This window comes from Apium graveolens, chromosome 9 (assembly GCF_009905375.1).
Source record: "Apium graveolens cultivar Ventura chromosome 9, ASM990537v1, whole genome shotgun sequence".
NCBI classification, from domain to species: Eukaryota; Viridiplantae; Streptophyta; class Magnoliopsida; order Apiales; family Apiaceae; genus Apium; species Apium graveolens.
The window spans coordinates 280,948,731-280,967,059 of NC_133655.1; positions in this window are offsets into that span (position 1 = coordinate 280,948,731).

The following is an 18,329-nucleotide window of genomic DNA, read 5'->3' on the forward strand; positions in this document are numbered from 1 at the left end:
CACTTTCTACTACAAGCCCCTTGCCCTTGTTCTCACAGACCTTAGAAGTTGATTCAACAGCTTCCATCTTCACTTTCTTCTCCTTTTCCAACTCAGCAACTAGTGCAATGGATCCTCCTTTCTTCTTTCCTCTCTCCATTCTTTCATCCTGCTGTATTTCAAGCTCATAGGTTTTCGGGATCCCATACAGTCTCTCCAAAGTAAACTCCTTATAATCTTGTGAGTTTCTTAATGAGACTGTCATTGGTTTCCATTCCTTTCGAAGAGATCTAAGGAATTTCAGATCAGAGTCTTTAGTCTGATAGACTCTTCCATGCAACTTAAGAGCATTTAGTAGTTTTTAAAACCTACTAAAAATATCAATGAGAGACTCACTTTCCTCATTATAAAAATGCTCATATTGCTGAATCAAGATCTGCATCTTATTTTCTCTAACTTGCTCAGTGCCATCACAGATTATCTGTATAGTATCCCAGACTTCCTTGGCAGTTTTGCAGTTGATAATATTGTCAAACATGTCTGCATCAACTCCATTAAACAGAATATTCATGGCCTTTTTATCCTTCCTGACTTGTTCAATGTCAGGATCAGACCATTCATGCCTTGGCTTGGGAACTGATGGCTCGTTTCCTGTTACAGCTCTCATTGGAACATGAGGGCCTCTTTCTATGCAGTCCACATAGGCCTCATCTTGAGAAAGCATATGAAGATGCATCTTTACCTTCCAATGATGGTAATTATCTTTATCTAGAAAAGGAATCTTGACTCCAACATCCTTCTTGTTCATCTTGCTGAATTGTTTTGATCTTTAAACTCTTTGTAGATTAAGAGCTTGCTCTGATACCAATTGTTAGTCCCTTAACAATATAGCAAGAATTACAGAAGGGGGGTTGAATGGAATTCTTGAATCTTTTTCTTAAAATAAAAATGTTCAAACTCGAATACAAATATAAGTGTTTTGATTAGCACAATACAGAATAAAAATTTAAGTGAATCAAAACATAAGTAATTAAAAACAAGAGTCTTTAAAAACTTTTTGGTGGATTTAAACAATTCCACCAGAGATATATATTATATCGAGAGAACTCTGTGTGCAAGAATGCTCACAGCTGTTACAAATTTGAACTACTGAGAATACAGAGAAATGCTAATAATTCTGCTTACAAATATTTCTCACTTTTTGTATCTCAGATCACTGTTTCTATTTGCTACTTTCTTGGTTTATATATTACCAAGATTACAAAGTCAAAAGATAGAATCATTATAAAAACTATCAGTTTTTATGCTTTGCTACTTTGTTCTCTATTACCCAGTTAATAGGCTTCCTCATTCCATTTGCATACATCCCGACGCATGTGACCAGTTGTCACTGTCAACTGAAGTTTGAATTCTTTATCCGTTGGGTACATGATCATCCGTCGACTTTATGATCATCCGTTGATGGCTTCATTGATCATCCGTCGACTGCTATATTAAACATCCGTTGATAGCCATTTGATCATCTGTCGATGGCTTTGTTAATCATCCGTCGATAGCTATTTTGGCACTTGACTTCATTTCACTTATGCAGAATTACAAGACATCATTTTATGTACAATTAATCAACCTATTTTGCATATCTAGTTAAAGTTAACATGACTTATATGCTACTACATAATCTATACAAAGGTGTATGCAGAAATGTGCTACAGACTTATTATTACATAAGCTATTCACTCGATGGATAATAAATCATTATCCGTCGGGACTATAATGAGTTATCCGTCGGGACTATAATTCTTATCCGTCGAGTGCTACATTATTTCACTAAGTAAAATCTACTTAGGTGTTTTGTTTATGTCATCATCAAGTACACAATATATGCACAACAAATGTCGAATCAGGCCGCCCAGGAAGCTGTTATATAGAAATTCTTTTTGAGTTACTTTCCTTGTTTGAACTCCAGAAGATACATCACCAATGATGAGCTCAAAAGGGTGATCTCTAGTCCATTTTCTTTGTTGAGGTAGATTAGCTCTAGATGAAGAGGCCTCATTGTTGTCTTGATGTGTGACTGAGTTTTGATTATGAGAAACTTTCCATGAGTTTATGAATCTTTGATTTGAGAAAAGGGAACTTTCTGTAGGTGATCTATTTTGACTTTCAGCTTCTCTCATTGTTCGTGATGCTGATTGTCTCCCGACGGAGAAGGCAGATTGTCTTCCGACGGATAAAGCATTTTGTAACTCGATAGATGTTGAATTATGTGCTTCATTAGTTGTAGATTTTTCTACATTATCATTAGTCATTGTTTCTTGATTACTTTCATCATCACCGTCATCACTAACCATCTCCATATTATCAAACTTGAGGCTTTCATGGAAATCTCCATCTTGTAGTCCTTCAATCTTTTTATCATCAAACACAACATGTAGTGATTCCATAACAATGTTGGTTCTTAGATTGTAGACTCTATATGCTTTTCCCACAACATATCCAACAAAAATTCCTTCATCTGTTTTAGTATCAAACTTCCCATGTTGATAAGTTTTATTTCTTAAGATATAACATTTGCAGCCAAAGACATGAAGAAAATTTAGAGTTGGATTCCTATTCTTGAACAATTGGTAGGGTGTCATGCACTTTGCTTGATTAAACAAAAAGATATTCTGAGTGTAGCAGGCAGTATTCACAGCTTCAGCCCAAAAATATTTTGGCAACTTTGATTCATCAAGCATTGTCCTTGCAGCTTCAATAAGAGATCTGTTCTTTCTTTCCACTACTCCATTTTTTTGTGGAGTTCTTGCTGCAGAAAACTCATGCTTAATCCCATTCTCTTCATAAAATGATCTCATCACATAATTCTTGAACTCAGTTCCATTGTCACTCCTGATTCTACTTACTTTAAAGTCAGGATGATTGTTGACTTGCCTTATGTGATTGATGATGATTTCACTAGCTTCATCTTTAGACTTTAGGAAATATGTCCAAGAGAACTTTGAGAAATCATCCATAATTACCAGGCAATTTTTTTTCTTGAGATGGACAACACATTGACTGGTCCAAACAAATCCATGTGTAACAATTGCAAATGTTCTTCAATTGTTGAATCAAGTTTTTTCTGAATGATGCTTTGATCTGCTTTCCTTTTTGGCAGGCATCACACAATCCATCCTTAGTAAACTCCACTTAAGGAATACCTCTAACCTGTTCTTTCTTGACAAGTTCATTCATGGTCTTGAAGTTTAGATGGGACATTTTCTTGTACCATAGCCAACTTTTATCTTGACATGCTTACTGAGAAGATAAGTTACTGAATCTGCATTTAATGAGTTGAAATCAGTTAAGTACACATTTCCTTTTCTCACTCTAGTGAGAACCACTTTGTTGCTCTTTTTTTGTCACAACACAGGCTTCTAAATTGAAAGTAACTGAGTTGCCCTTATCACAAAGCTGGATGATACTCAACAAATTATGCTTGAGACCATCCACTAGGGCAACTTCTTCAATGATGATATTATCTTTTGAAATCAAGCCATATCCTATAGTATAACCTTTGCTGTTATCTCCAAAAGTAATACTTGTGCCAGCTCCTTCCTTGAACTCAGTGAACAGGGTAGAATCTCCAGTCATGTACCTTGAGCAACCACTATCCATATACCAAAGATTCTTTCTGTTTCCCTGCACACATCAAAATCAAATTAAGTTGATTTTGGTACCCAAGTTTCCTTGGGTCCTGCCTTGTTAGCTTTCTTATTTGGTTTCTTAGGTTTGATCTCATTTGACTTGGGAATTTCTGATTCATCCTTAGTCATCCGAGTTGGACCTTTGAAACCAGTCATTAAAACAGAATTATCATGCACATTTTGATTAACAGGAAAAGGCATGCTATTTGCAAACATGTTATTACAGTAAGGCATGCTAAATGGCATTTGAGGTATACTAAATGCAGCATAATAAGGATTAGGTGCAAATGGCATATTAGCAAATTGTGCATTCATATTTTGAGTAGACATAGCATTCATAGGCATGGTAGGCATGGCAGCCATGTTGGGAAAAAAGAGGGTGCAGACATAGAAGTTGGCATAGCAAGTTTGCAATTAATAGACAAGTGATTAACACTACCACATTTAACACATATTTTTCTTGGTGCATATTTATAAGGTGTGTAGTTGTTATGTTTATTAATTCCTACTTTCCAATTTCTATTGTTTTTCTTTTTAGCTTCTATTTTAACCTCAATCTTTTCTAATCTGTCATTCAATTGCTTGATAGACAGATGACCAACATTAACTTTCTTTTCCTTCCTGACTTGAATTAATTCTCCTGGAATAAAGTTCTTAGAAACTGATCTATATTTCTCATTCAACTTAGCTAGCTTAGCTTTGCTAACAGGTTTACTCACAGCCGACGGATGTGGCTCCTTGTCACTCGACGGATAATACTTTTGATTATCCGATGGATGATTTTCATCATCCGTCGAGTCCACATATGTAAACAATCCTTCAACCAAATTGGACTTAAGCTTTTCTTTACTCTTCTTCCAGGCTGCATCACAAAATGACTCAATGCCTCGAACTTTAGTGATTTGAGCATGAACATCTCTAGATGATTTCCATGCCTTAATCACTTCCTGTTCTCATTCAAGTTGCTTCTTTAAAATCTCTTCTTTCTTCAAGGACTCAGTTAATTCATCCTTAGCAATCTTACACTCAATTCTCAACTTCTCAAATTCAATAAACTGAGATTCTAGCACATTATTCCTCTCACTTAAAAACTTAGACGTTCATCAATATCATCCATGTCATCTTGGCTCAACTGATCTTCATCTTCAGCTACCAGCCCTTTACCCTTGCTTTCACAGACCTTTGATGTAGACTCAACAACTTCTATCTTCTTCTCTTTCTCCTTCTCTAACTCAGAAACCAGTGCTATGGAACCTCCTTTCTTCCTTTCTTTCTCCATCCTCTCATCTTGATCTATTTCAAGCTCATAGGTTTTCAGGATGCCATACAGTCTCTCCAAGGTGAACTCCTTGTAATCCTGTGAATTTCTCAATGAGACTGTCATTGGCTTCCACTCTTTTGGAAGAGATCTAAGGAACTTGAGGTTAGAGTCTTTTGTTTGATAGACTCTTCCATGCAACTTCAGAGCATTTAGTAGCTTTTGAAATCTACTAAAAATATCAGTGTGAGACTCACTTTTTTCATAGTGGAAATGCTCATATTGCTGAATCAGTAGTTGCATCTTATTCTCCCTTACTTGCTCAGTACCATCACAGATAATCTGGATTATGTCCCAAACCTCTTTGGCTGTTTTACAGTTAATGATGTTATCAAACATATCACCATCAACTCCATTGAACAATACATTCATGGCCTTCTTATCTTTCCTGACTTGCTCAAAATTAGGGTCTGACCATTCATGCCTAGGTTTTGGAACAGATGGCTCATTGCCAGTTGCAGCTCTCATTGGTAGATGAGGACCTCTCTCTATGCAGTCCACATAGGCCTCATCTTGGGAAAGATGTAGGTGCATCTTCACCTTTCAGTGGTGATAGTTTTCTTTGTCCAGAAATGGAATCTTTACTCCAACATCTTTTTTGTTCATCTTGTTGTTTGTTATGATCTTTATACTCTTTGTTCTTCAAGAGTTTGCTCTAATACCAATTGTAAGTCAAGTAAGAGATATATGTTATAGTCGATCATGAGTTGGGTTCTTCAAAAAAAATAATATGCAAGTCAAGTAAGAAATATATAGCCTCGTCTCCCAAGTCAGTCTACATGCACAATTAAAAATCATTGACAAATGTAATTACATCAAATTTACATATAATTTTTGGAATTAAAGTAATGTATCAGTCAATTTTTTATTTGCTCTATCTTTGGTATAATAATTTGACCATGTGTCTATTCATATAGAAAGAAAAATGCACTCACGCAGAGTTACATCAATCAGGGTCCTTACAAATTTTAGCATATGGGGGGGGGGTGATGATCTTTGTTTCAATAAAAAATTAAATGGTTAAAGACACAGAGTTGCTAATAACTAGTACTGGTTCCGATTGTATCGGACACTAATTTAATTAATTTGAGAGACCAACTCTTCCCAGTTGTCAGAGCTTCATAGGGTAAATTCTAAAATTTAACTTATCTTCATGATTGCATTTCCATTATCTGGTATCTTGACTTGACTGTACTTTATGAATCGGCTCACCAACAAGAAACTATACAATATAGATAACCCGAATTTTGTTGCGTCTAACACAATTGTTGAGGCAAATGGTGAAACAGAGAATAAATAGAAGGCTTTAGCCGAGGGATTAAATGAATTATCTATTTTATTTTGATAAAAATAAATTGCATGGTGAGAATATTGAGAAGGCCATGGCTGAAGGATTAATTGACATGTCTTAGAAAAATCGATTGGTATGGTATCAAAATTTCCAAAACTGAACTTCGGTGTCTATTTTTAACCCTAAAATTTGGTCCTATATATTCCTGTTTCCCAAAATTTTATTACAGATTTGTAGGAATGATACTTATGTCTAGATCAAGCATGTCTATAAAGTTCATTTCATTTAAGTTCATAGTTCGAATTTGTTTAGTAAAAAAAATTAAAGGATTAAGAGTCTCAGAATATGAAACATAAAGAACATATAGTGGCAAAACACTTTACACGGGACTGTTGTTAATTTAAGATATGCCGATTAAAAAGAAAGAAGTTTGAATATATAAAAAGTATAATCTTAGTTAATAATTTTATATCATCTAGTATCATAATGCTGAGTGAATTAAAGACAAAAAAGGGGCACCAGAGAAGCTTAATGATCCCCAATGTGAGCTGTGCTCCTTCGAGTTTGCACAGGTCTAAGTAAAATGTATTATCCTCTTCATACTTGTCCACCATAGCGCTTTACAAAAGTTTCATCTCAGTTTGACATCACTTTGAGAAAGGCATTAGATAACATTGTGACGTTTGAAGGACGTGGATTTGGTGCCCTTCAATGGAGACTAACAACCATGCCTATTTGAAGGGGTGGGTTAGGTTTATATGCAACATGTGGCGCTATTTTATTTGCCTTTGTGGCTTCTCGAATTTAGTCCATTGATCTGCAGAACCATATTTTGTGGGAGTGTGATGCAATTTTTTCAGGAGAATGTTTTATTTTAGCACAAGAATCTTTGCGTTGTTACTCTCACATGTGGATTTTCCACAATTCACAGCTAAAGGGTCTGTCCCCCAAACAAATGCACTACTTGGCAGATCATTACTTTAGTGGTGTTTGTAAAATTCTACCCACTGAGTTTAACTTTTCCCAATGACGAACCATAGTGTTCTATTTTTTGAAATACGAGTAAGCTTAAGATTTTCTTCCGACTACTTGTATAGATGGATTGGGTCAACGTTTGATGCCCCTGGAGTACCAAATGATTTTACATTATAGGCTCATAATATCTTTATTTTCACAGGGTGTAATTTGCTTATTATACTTTACTCGTATGGATATATTTGGAGAGCATGTTGTGTATTGTCAGAATTAACTTGGTTTTAAATATCAATATGATATGGTTAGAGATGTGTTATATGATGTTCTCTGGAAGGAAAGGATCCCAGCTAATAAGGAAGTACCAATCAACTTTCTTACTCCTCCCGGTGAAATAAAATCAACTCTTAAACCAGCCAATAGGGGTGTACATAACCCGACCAAACCGACCAAACCGATCCAAACCAACCTTATTTCGGCCGATCTGAACCGATTTTTTTCAACCCGATACATATTTGGGTTGAAAAAATGTCAATCCGATTTAATTGGGTTGGATATTGGGTTCAATATTTTTAAACTTATCCAACCCAAACCGATTAAAAATATAATTACACGTTAATATATTAATTTCATAACTGTGAATATGTTCAGGTCTAATAGATAGGCTAATATATCTGTAGCTTATAACATCAGTCCTTGATATTTAAAGAATATGCCACTCTTTTCTTTTATCAAGTTCAATGTTTAAAGAATGTTTAAAGACTAATTATCGTATTATCACTCTCTTTTGGATATTTAAGCCATATCTGACAGGGATGATTTTAATATTTTGTTGAACTATTTTCAAGTATTTTAGACTTTGAGACTTTTCTGCTTTATTCTATAATTATTAATATTACTTTTGAATATTTACTAAACTGATCAAACCGATCCAAACCGATGTATTACAAATTGGGTTGCTAAATTCACTCAACCCACCCATCTGTGTACACCCCTACCAGCTGATATTTTGGTTTATAGCTGGGATGGGGGAACATACTTGCATTGATCTTACAAGAGTTTCTTCTTTGAGTGGGTTTGGTAAGGGGGCGTTCACTATTGGTCATGCGATAGTTAAATAGGTGGAAGCAAAAGTACATAAGCATGATCAAGCATGTAGAGATGACCAGCATAATTTTATGCCATTTGTTTTTTACGCATTTGGTTTCTTAGCTTCTGATGCGGTTGAATTTCAAAGAAGATTACAAAAAGTAATGGACAAGAATGTAATGACTGCTAGTTAAGTTGAATTTGTATTTAGACGGGTAGGATTTGCAATTCAACATGGTCTCGCGGTGCAACTTGTTGCTCATTTACCTCGTGCGCATGTAACATAATGTCAAATATTAATGTTTATTTTAATTGTAAAATAAGAGATTATCCCAAAAAGAAATACTTGAAAAACAATGCTAACAAATTTCCTTATTCAGAGCTCCACTAGAAATTTTCTCTAGTATAATATCGTTCATTTTAATGAAAATTTTCAAATCACATGCATTCACTATTCGTCATCTTTAAATAATTAATGTGCCTCCCACTTTCACGGAGTCCATAAAATGTAGTCATTTTCCAATAATATTTATATATTATCTTAAAACCATTAATATCTCATTTTTCAACAAAATTCTTTTTACATGATCAATTTGTTCACCATTGTCTAAATGGACAAATTTAAAATAATTTGTCACCGATACTTATCTTATTTCTTTCAAGTTTTCTGGATATTTACTAAAAAAAAACTCCCTTCAATGAAAAAATCCTTTGTGAGAAAATAATAAAACCATATATTATCACAAATATTTTATTTCATACATGCCAAAATAATATCATCTATTATAGTGACAATTTTGAATTTGCATAATGATAATAATTTTTTTTCGACTACATCCAAAGTTGCTAGTACCGTTTAATATTCTAAAAATGCCAATTAATGAAATAAAATGTCTATCTCATTTTAAATCTAATAACTAGATTTAATAATTAAGCCAAGATGTAAGCTTTACATAACGGAATCTATATCGCAAAATTAAAAAACAATTATTAAAAAATGAGTAATGTGAAAAATGAACTCTTGAATTTATCATATGAAGAGTAGGAAGTTCAATGTTTCTCAATTGTGCAATAGATTTATTTGGATTTGACATATTTAATTTGTAAAAAAAATAGGATTTCTTGATTAGTTCTACGAATATCTTAAGTATGGAAATACTCAACATCGTTCTGATAACAGTGTAGTATTATTAGACCTACACTATATTATTAGAAAATTATTTTTTATGGGGTTTCGGAAATAGAGTGAACAAGTTACGTTTGGATGCTTTTTCTTGTAGAAAATAATCCTCTATATATGGGCTTAACCTCCAATGTCTCCACCCCATAATATGTAACTGCCTATAATTAATAATCAATTTTACCATCAATATAATTAATAATTTTATTTGTAACTTCTTTTGTCATTAATCACTAAACAAATATATGTAACTCTCATATATTTAATTCCATTTCAAGTCTTTTAGGCTCTATACATTAGGTTTCTGTAAGTAGTATTTTGTCTATTCTTCCGTCATATTTAGAATATAAGTGTTTTCAGCAACTAATAATTTCTTCCTCTGGTTAATAGATGTACATTCTTGTGATGTATTTGAGAATCTAGATTAAAAGTACTCCTCAGTCACAGCTACCGCATTGATATATGTCATTATATCTATAAGACTTCTCAGGTACTAATAAGTTTTTCTCTGATACTCAATATTGCTTCTCGAGGATCACGTTTACCATTATAGTTTGAAGTTGTTTTACCATTATAAAAAACCTCTGATTTGGTGTTTATAGAGAGGATATTAGCACATCACACATGATGTGTAAACTTGTAATTAGTCAATATGAGGATAAAATCTACAATCACTACACCATATATGTCCTATATCAACACTTTTTTTGGTATTACAAGCAAAAATGTTGCCTTAAATTACTAAAACTTGACCTAAGATAACAGTTTTTTTATGTTACAGTAAAGGATACTAGATGTTATCATAGACACGATGAAATTGCTTTTGTAACACAAAAAATAGTGCTAGAAATGATAGTACAATTAGTGTTACCATAACACTAAATATTTAGGCGGGATTGTAACTACAGGCCAAAATTTAACCAAATTTTCACCGAATTTTGGGCTGCCCAAATGTGAAAATTTGACCCGCTCATTTTTACTAAAATAAAATATGAATACTCAATTTGATCCGCTTACATGTACACTCATTGATAAACACTCTCATACATTCAAATACCCTCGACGAGTTTGAGCTTGGAGATTAGGGTTCTAGTAGTTGGGGTCAGAGCTCTTTTCATCACCGACGATAATTCTAGTTGATTTAATTAGTCAGGTTCTTCAAAGAGTCTTCACTGTACTTACATCTACTGGGGCTATCAATGATTAGTAGAATATAGGTTGGTTAATCTCAATTGGGGTTTTCGGCAATTAGAATTTATTAGATTTTCATAAATTGGAGCTTTCATCAATTTGGTTTCTTCTTTTTGTAGGTGTACATTCCAGTAATAAACAAAGAGTTTCATCAGCTTCATGGTAAGTCGACTGTACTTCCCACAATTTTTTTTACCGATTTTGTTTATTTACGATTTAAGATACAAACTTTTACCTAATAATTTAATTTAAGACACACTATACACTTAAGTGTTTTTGTTTTTTTGTGAAGAATTGATGTTATTTTTTCTTTTTAATTTTTAATTTGATATATATATGTGTGTGTGTACGTAGTAGCAGAAACAGTCATATTTTTCATCATTTTATAGATTAATAATCTTGATTATATATTATATTATGCCTTGTGTATTTTTAGCCTTGAGTGCGCAAGGTATGATTTTTCTCTCTCTTTGTTTTATAGTTTTGAGGTGAATTTATTTGGTTGAGTATGTACTTGAGCACTTGTGGTTAAATGATTTGTTGTCATATGTTACATGAATTATTCTGCATTTTATTGTATAATATCTCTTTTGGATGTTAGCATTTTGTGATAGTATATTTGTAATACTGTTGAGTTTCCTATGGAATCAGAGTCTTCACATTTACGTTAAGGTTGTGTATTTTGAGTTCTGTACTTTCTTAGGAAAAGCCTTGTTACACCATAAAATCCCTCCATTTTCAAGGAAATAATTCAAACCCAAAACCCAAAATTTTCTAAAAACACGAACACTTAAAAACTAAACTTTCAACCACCATTTTCAAGAAATTAATCCAAACCAAATGGAGCCAAAACAAGCACTTAAGCAAGAATATGGTATATATTAATGTGTCTAAATGGTACATCTTTATCTTTACAACTACTTGCAGTTATACCATGTAGGTATACGTCTTTGTGACTCGTTAATACTGATCTTAGATTTTTTTTGGGGGGTTGGGGGGTTTGGCGGTGGCACACGCCACATTGTTAACATTAAATAGGCCAACTTTGTTAACCATGAAAGCATATACGCTTGTAATGTTTATTCGCTTTCTTTAATGATTTTTATGTCCCCAATTCTCAGCCAGGTTAGTTATATATTTTTAGAACATGCTAATTTCAGTTCCAATTTGTGCTTGAATAATATGACATCATCTTCTTATGCAGACCGTTTAAGGCGGGGATCTAACTCTAGAGCCTGTTATATGGCATGAAGATTATAGAAGGAAGCCATGGGAAAATAGAAGGTAAAAACACCTCTCTTATAATGCTAGTGGTTGGTTTACTTGCGTTGATCTCTAGTTTACTGAGTATATTTTTTAGGCACTACACTGTTATTCTTCACTAGTGTGTATTTGTATCTCAGTGTGTGTAAAAAAGTGTCTTGTACTTGTTGTATGTTATGTTTGAAGTTGCAATAAAATAGATGCAGAATAAAAGCAGTCTATGTTATTATGTCCGAATATGGGTATTGTACTAATGTGTTAGATACACTTAAATCTTATCTTCAGTTTTAGTGGTTCATGCTTATGTCAAAGAATCTGGAGAACGTGTACATTACAAAATTATTTTAAATTATATTTGTATGCTTCTCCAACTCACCTACAAATCTAATAAAAAAGTTTATTAATGTCATTAGTACAAATACTTCACGATTCCATCATTTATGATTGAGTTTTGAGAATATTAAGATAAACATGACCACATAGTTAATTTCTTTGTTGGATGTTTCTTGACTTCAAATTTAAAAACACTGTAGATTTATATATGGCACTACAATGGAAGAGGTGAGACGGTATCACCTTCAATAATATTTAAAATACACCATTTTCTTCGTGCTGTGCATTTCCATCCTCATGCTGCTCCATTTCTTTTGACTGCTGAGGTAATTTTCGATGTTGATATGTTGAAAATTAGAATTTTCTCATTTTACTCTTTATGATCGACTACGCGTTAGTTTCAGATCAATGAACTTGAATAATCAGATTCAACACTGACACTTGCAACTTGTCCAAATTATTTGCGGTACCCCCTCCCACAGTAAATCTGGCAGATGCTCATCCTGATGATAAATCTAGACAGGTGAGTGAGTTACCATTAATGACTCTTCCATTCTTGTTATGGCCTTCGATTGGTCGAGGTGATGGGAGAATCCCATCGTGATAAACTGATGCAGATGTCAGGTCAACTTGCTACAGCAGCTACAACATTTGCTACAACACTTTGTTGAGCGAATCCAATCCGAGATTTCCAGATCACTTGCTGCAGTAGCTACAACAGAGTTTCCTTACACTGTGAAGCTTAGAATATGGCCTCATAATGTTAAATAACCTGGTCTACTTCTTGACGCAGAACGATGTCTCTTCATTATACCACATGTTGTGCTTTGTAGGTATATTGTAGCCCATTATAAGATTTCAACCTTATGTTAAATTCCTCTTCATTGATTTTACCGTTTAGTGGTAATGTGTCTGACAAGTTTATTTGGTGAGATCCATTGGAATTATTAGCTCATGACCTTTACTTCGCTTAATAAGAAATTGATTATCTTAAGATGATTATTTCAAGAATAGAGGCTCGTTATCCAAATGTTTTACTGGTTGAGAAAGGTGTTTCTTCTTATGTCCATGAGTATCTATTGGCAAAGGAGATCTCCTTGGTATTGAATGTTAAAAGGCCATTACTTTATAGAATAGCTAGGTGCACTGGTGCTTCTATAACTCCTATTGATAAGTTATCTGTGGCGTGGTTGGGACATTGTAAACTCTTCCGGATAGAAAAAGTATCTGAAGACCTTGAACAAGCTAATTAGCTCCAAAGGAAGCCATATAAAACCTTAATGTTCTTTGAAGGTTGTCCACGGCGTTTAGGCTGCACAGTATAAATTTCCATCTCTATGCATAACCTAATTCAAAGGGGCACCCTACTATTCGATCCCTCCAATGTGATTAAATGTAGGAAGCATATTTATCTCCAAATTTATTTCAAAATTTTAAAATAGTGGAAACTACAGTTACTTTTTATCTTTTAATGAAGAGGTATTTTCCTTGATGATCAATTTGTAAGAATATATAAATAGTTAATCGGTACAGTGTGTCCCTGAAAGCAAGTATTATAAATGGTTCACCTAATTAATTTTTTGTGCGCTCTTGAAAGTACAAAATCTGATAGCGAGATAGTTGCATGCTTGCATCTAGTTGAACATCAACCACAAAAGTATTTATTTTTTGCATCAAAGTTGATGCTTATATTCAAAGTTTATTTGCTATGTTGCTTACTTTTTTTGTTTCCAGAATAATTTTTCGGTGTCAAGTGAAGCCTTATTAATTGTTCATTATTTTCTGTTCTCATTAGGTCCTGCTGAAGGGTTCATGTCATGAAGAACTGTTAGAAATATGTTGTAGGCTTGATGATATTTTACCAAAACACCTTAGTAGATTTAATTAAGTGTTTTTGTAGCTTTCAACAAATAATCTCATTCTATCATTCGTTGAAAGAGTAGGTTATGTTCAAATAAGTTTTTGTAGCATATTCCTGTGTACTGTAATTCCTTAGAGAACTAGAAGTTGTAGGATATTCTAAGCCATGTTGACTATAAGAATGATACGTAAAATAGGTTGGCTAATTATATATATTAGATGCCTTGTAATTTTGCATAAGTGAAATTGAGTCAACTGCTATGGAAATACTTTCAATGGATGTTTCTATAGGGCTTCGACGGATGACCCAAGTCTCATTCAACGGATGATCCAACAGAGTCTCGACGGATGATCTAACAGAGTCTTGACGGATGATCCAACAGTGTCTCGACGGATAACAAATTTATATAGGAGTTGATAGTGATTTGACAGTCACATGGGATGAATGTATACAAAAGGAATGTGGCACCTATTATCAGGGTTTTGAGAACAAAGAAGCATTTCCATGCTTACTTGAAGAAATATTAAGATGCTTGATGGAGAAATGAAGAAGCATGTGATTAGACTTAGACAGTTTTATTTTATTAGTTTGTCTTTTTTTTTCATATGTAACTTGGTGATATATAAACCAAGAGTAGGAAGTATAAAATGATTGATTAAAAAGAACTGAGAAATAGATAAGGCATAATCTGTTAAGAATTTCTTAGTTCTCTCTTTATAAATTTAATTGTAAGTAGCTATGTACATTCTTGCATCACAGAGTTCTCAACCAATATATATCTCTAGTGGAAGAAACAAGCTATGTCAATCTAGCTCTAATGGCCAAATCAGATGAAGCAGAAGTCAGTTCTTCAAGATATCAAGTAATCACTACTAATCTAGCACACCTTTCTGAAGATGAGTGTAATGATGCTATAAATGACATGTCAACAGAATTATATCACTTTCGTGTTATACTTAAATCTCTCACTAAAGAAAACAAAAAAATTAAGGAAATTAATTTGTTTTTAAGTGAAAAGAAATACTATGTTAGAAACTCAATTTGTTGAGTGTGAGAAACTGAAAATAGAGTGTAGAATTGCTAAGGAGGAACTGACTGAATCCTAAAAGAAATAGGAGATTTTAAGAAAGCAGTTTGAACGAGAGCAAGAGGTAATCAAGGCCTGGAAGTCATCAAGAGATGTACATACTCAAATTGCTAAAGTTCAAGGTATAGAATCATTTTGTGAAGAAGCCTGGAAAAAGAGTAAGGAGAAACTGGATCCTGGTTGGATAGAAGGACTTTCAACGGATGTGGATTCAAAGGATAATAAAGATTATCCGTCAAAAGATAAAAGGAATTATCCATCGAAAGACAAAGAACCACATCCGTCAAATGAAAGAAAACCAATTAGCAAAGCTAAGCTATCCAAGCTCAATGAGAAATATGGATCTGTTTCCAAGAACATTGTTATAGGTGAATCAAGTCAAGTCAAGGAAATCAAAAGAGTTAATTATGGGGCATCTGTCAATACAACACATGAGTGACAGATTGGAGAAAATTGAGGTCAAGGCAGATTCTAAAAGGAAAAATAATAGGAATGGGAAAGTAGAAATTAACAAATATAACAACTACACACTTGATAAATATGCACCTAGAAAAATCTATGTTAAATGTGGTAGTGTTAATCATTTGTCTGTTAACTGCAAATCTGCTATGCCTGCACCCATGTCTACACCTCCTTCATTTCTCAACATGCCCACAATGCCTATGAATGTTATGCCTGCACAAAAATTGAATGCATAATTTCCTAACATGCCATTTGCACAAAATCCTTACTATGCTGCATTCAGTGTGTCTCAAATACCATTTAGCATGCCATATTAGAATAGCATGTTTGCAAACAATATGCCATTTCATGTTAACCAACCTGTGCATGATAACTCTGCAATTATAAATGGTTTTCAAAGCCCTACTCTAATGCCCAAGGTTGAATCTCAATCACCTAAGTCAAATGAGGACAAGCCTAGGAAACCTAAAAAGAAGGCTAACAAGGAAGGAACCAAGGAAACTTGGGTACAAAATCAACTTGATTTGATTTTGATGTGTGTAGGGAAACAAAAAAGAATCTTTAGTATTTGGATAGTGATTGCTCAAGGCACATGACTGAAGATTCTACCCTGCTCAATGAATTCAAGGAGAGAGCTGGCCCAAGTATCACTTTTGGAGATGACAACAAAAGGTATACTGTGGGATATGTTTTGATTTCTAAAGATAATGTCATCATTGAAGAAGTTACTCTAGTGCATGGACTCAAACATAATATTTTGAATGTCAGCCATCTTTATGACAAGGGCAACTCAGTAACATTCAATTCAGAAGCCTCTGTTGTTACAGATAAAAAGAACAACAAAGTGGTTCTCACTGGAGCGAGAAAAGGAAATGTGTATCTAGCTGAATTCAACTCATCAAGTGCAAATTCTATTACTTGTATTTTCAGAAAAGCAAGTCAAGATGAAATTGGCTGTGGCACAAGAAACTGTCCCATCTGAACTTCAAGACTATGAATGAATTAGTCAGGAAAGATCTTTTAAGAGGCATTCCTCAAGTTGAGTTCTTAAAGGATGGGTTGTGTGATGCCTGTCAGAAAGGAAAACAAATCAAGGCATCATTCAAAAAAAAAGCTTGAATCTACAATTGAACAACCACTACAACTATTGGACATAGACTTGTTTGGACCAGTCAATGTGTTGTCAATCTCAAAGAAAAGATTTTTCCTAGTGATTGTGGATGATTTCTCTAAGTTCACTTGGACATATTTCCTAAAATCTAAAGATGAAGCTAGTGAAATCATAATCAATCATATAAGGCAAGTCAACAATCATCCTGATCTCAAAGTTAGAAGAATCAGGAGTGACAATGGAACTGAGTTCAAGAATTCTGTAATGAGGTTATTTTGTGAAGAAAATGGGATCATGCATGAGTTTTCAGCTGTAAGGACTCCACAACGAAATGGAGTAGTGGAAAGAAAGAACAGATCTCTTATTGAAGCTGCAAGGACAATGCTAGAAGAATTAAAGTTTCCAACTTACTTTTGGGCAGAAGCTGTAAATACTACATGCTACATTCAGAATATTTCTTTGGTCAATCAAGCAAAATGCATGAATCCCTATTAATTATTCAAGAACCAGAAGCCAACACTAAACTTTCATCATGTCTTTGGATGTAAATGCTATATTCTAAGAAATCAAATTGAGCAGTATGGAAAATTTGATGTCAAAGTAGATGAAGGTGTTTTTGTTGGGTATGCAGTTGGAAAAGTATACAGAGTCTACAATCTAAGAACCAACATTGTTATGGAATCTATACATGTTGGGTTTGATGATAAGAAGATTAAACGCCTGCAAGATGAAGGTTTTCATGAAAGCCTCAAATTTGACAATGTTGAGATAAACTGTGATGATAGTGATGATAAAAGTGATCAAGAAATAATTTCTAAGGATAATCCAGAAAAGTCAGCATCAAATGAAGCACCTAATTGTATATCCGTTGAATGATAAGGTGCATCATCCATTGAGAGAAAAACTACATCATCCGTTGAAAGGAAAAATTCAACATCCGTTGAGCCATCAATATGAGTTAAAAATTAATATATATCACATATAGAAAGGATCCCCACTTCAAGTCAAAGATCCACAAACTCAGGGGCAGTTTTTCTAATCAAAACTCAGTCACACATCAAGATAACTTTGAGGCCTGTTCATCTAGAGCTAATCTACTACAACAAAGAAAATGGACTAGAGATCACCCATTTGAACTAATTATTGGTGATGCATCTTCAAGAGTACAAACAAGAAAAGCAACTCAAGAAGAATGTCTGTATAACAACTTCATGTCACAGGAAGAACCAAAAAAGGTAGAAGAAGTTTTATTGAATCCTGCTTGGGTTTTAGCTATGTAGGAAGAGCTGAACCAATTTGAAAGTAATAAGGTATGGAAGCTGGTACCCAAACCTAAAGGCAAGAATCCTATTGACACCAAATGGGTATTCAGAAACAAGATGGATGAAAATAACATAGTAGTCAGGAACAAAGCTAGATTGGTTGCTAAGGGCTTATTGTCAACAAGAAGGAATAGATTTTTATGAGACCTTTGCTCTTATTAAAAGACATGAAGCCATCAGACTT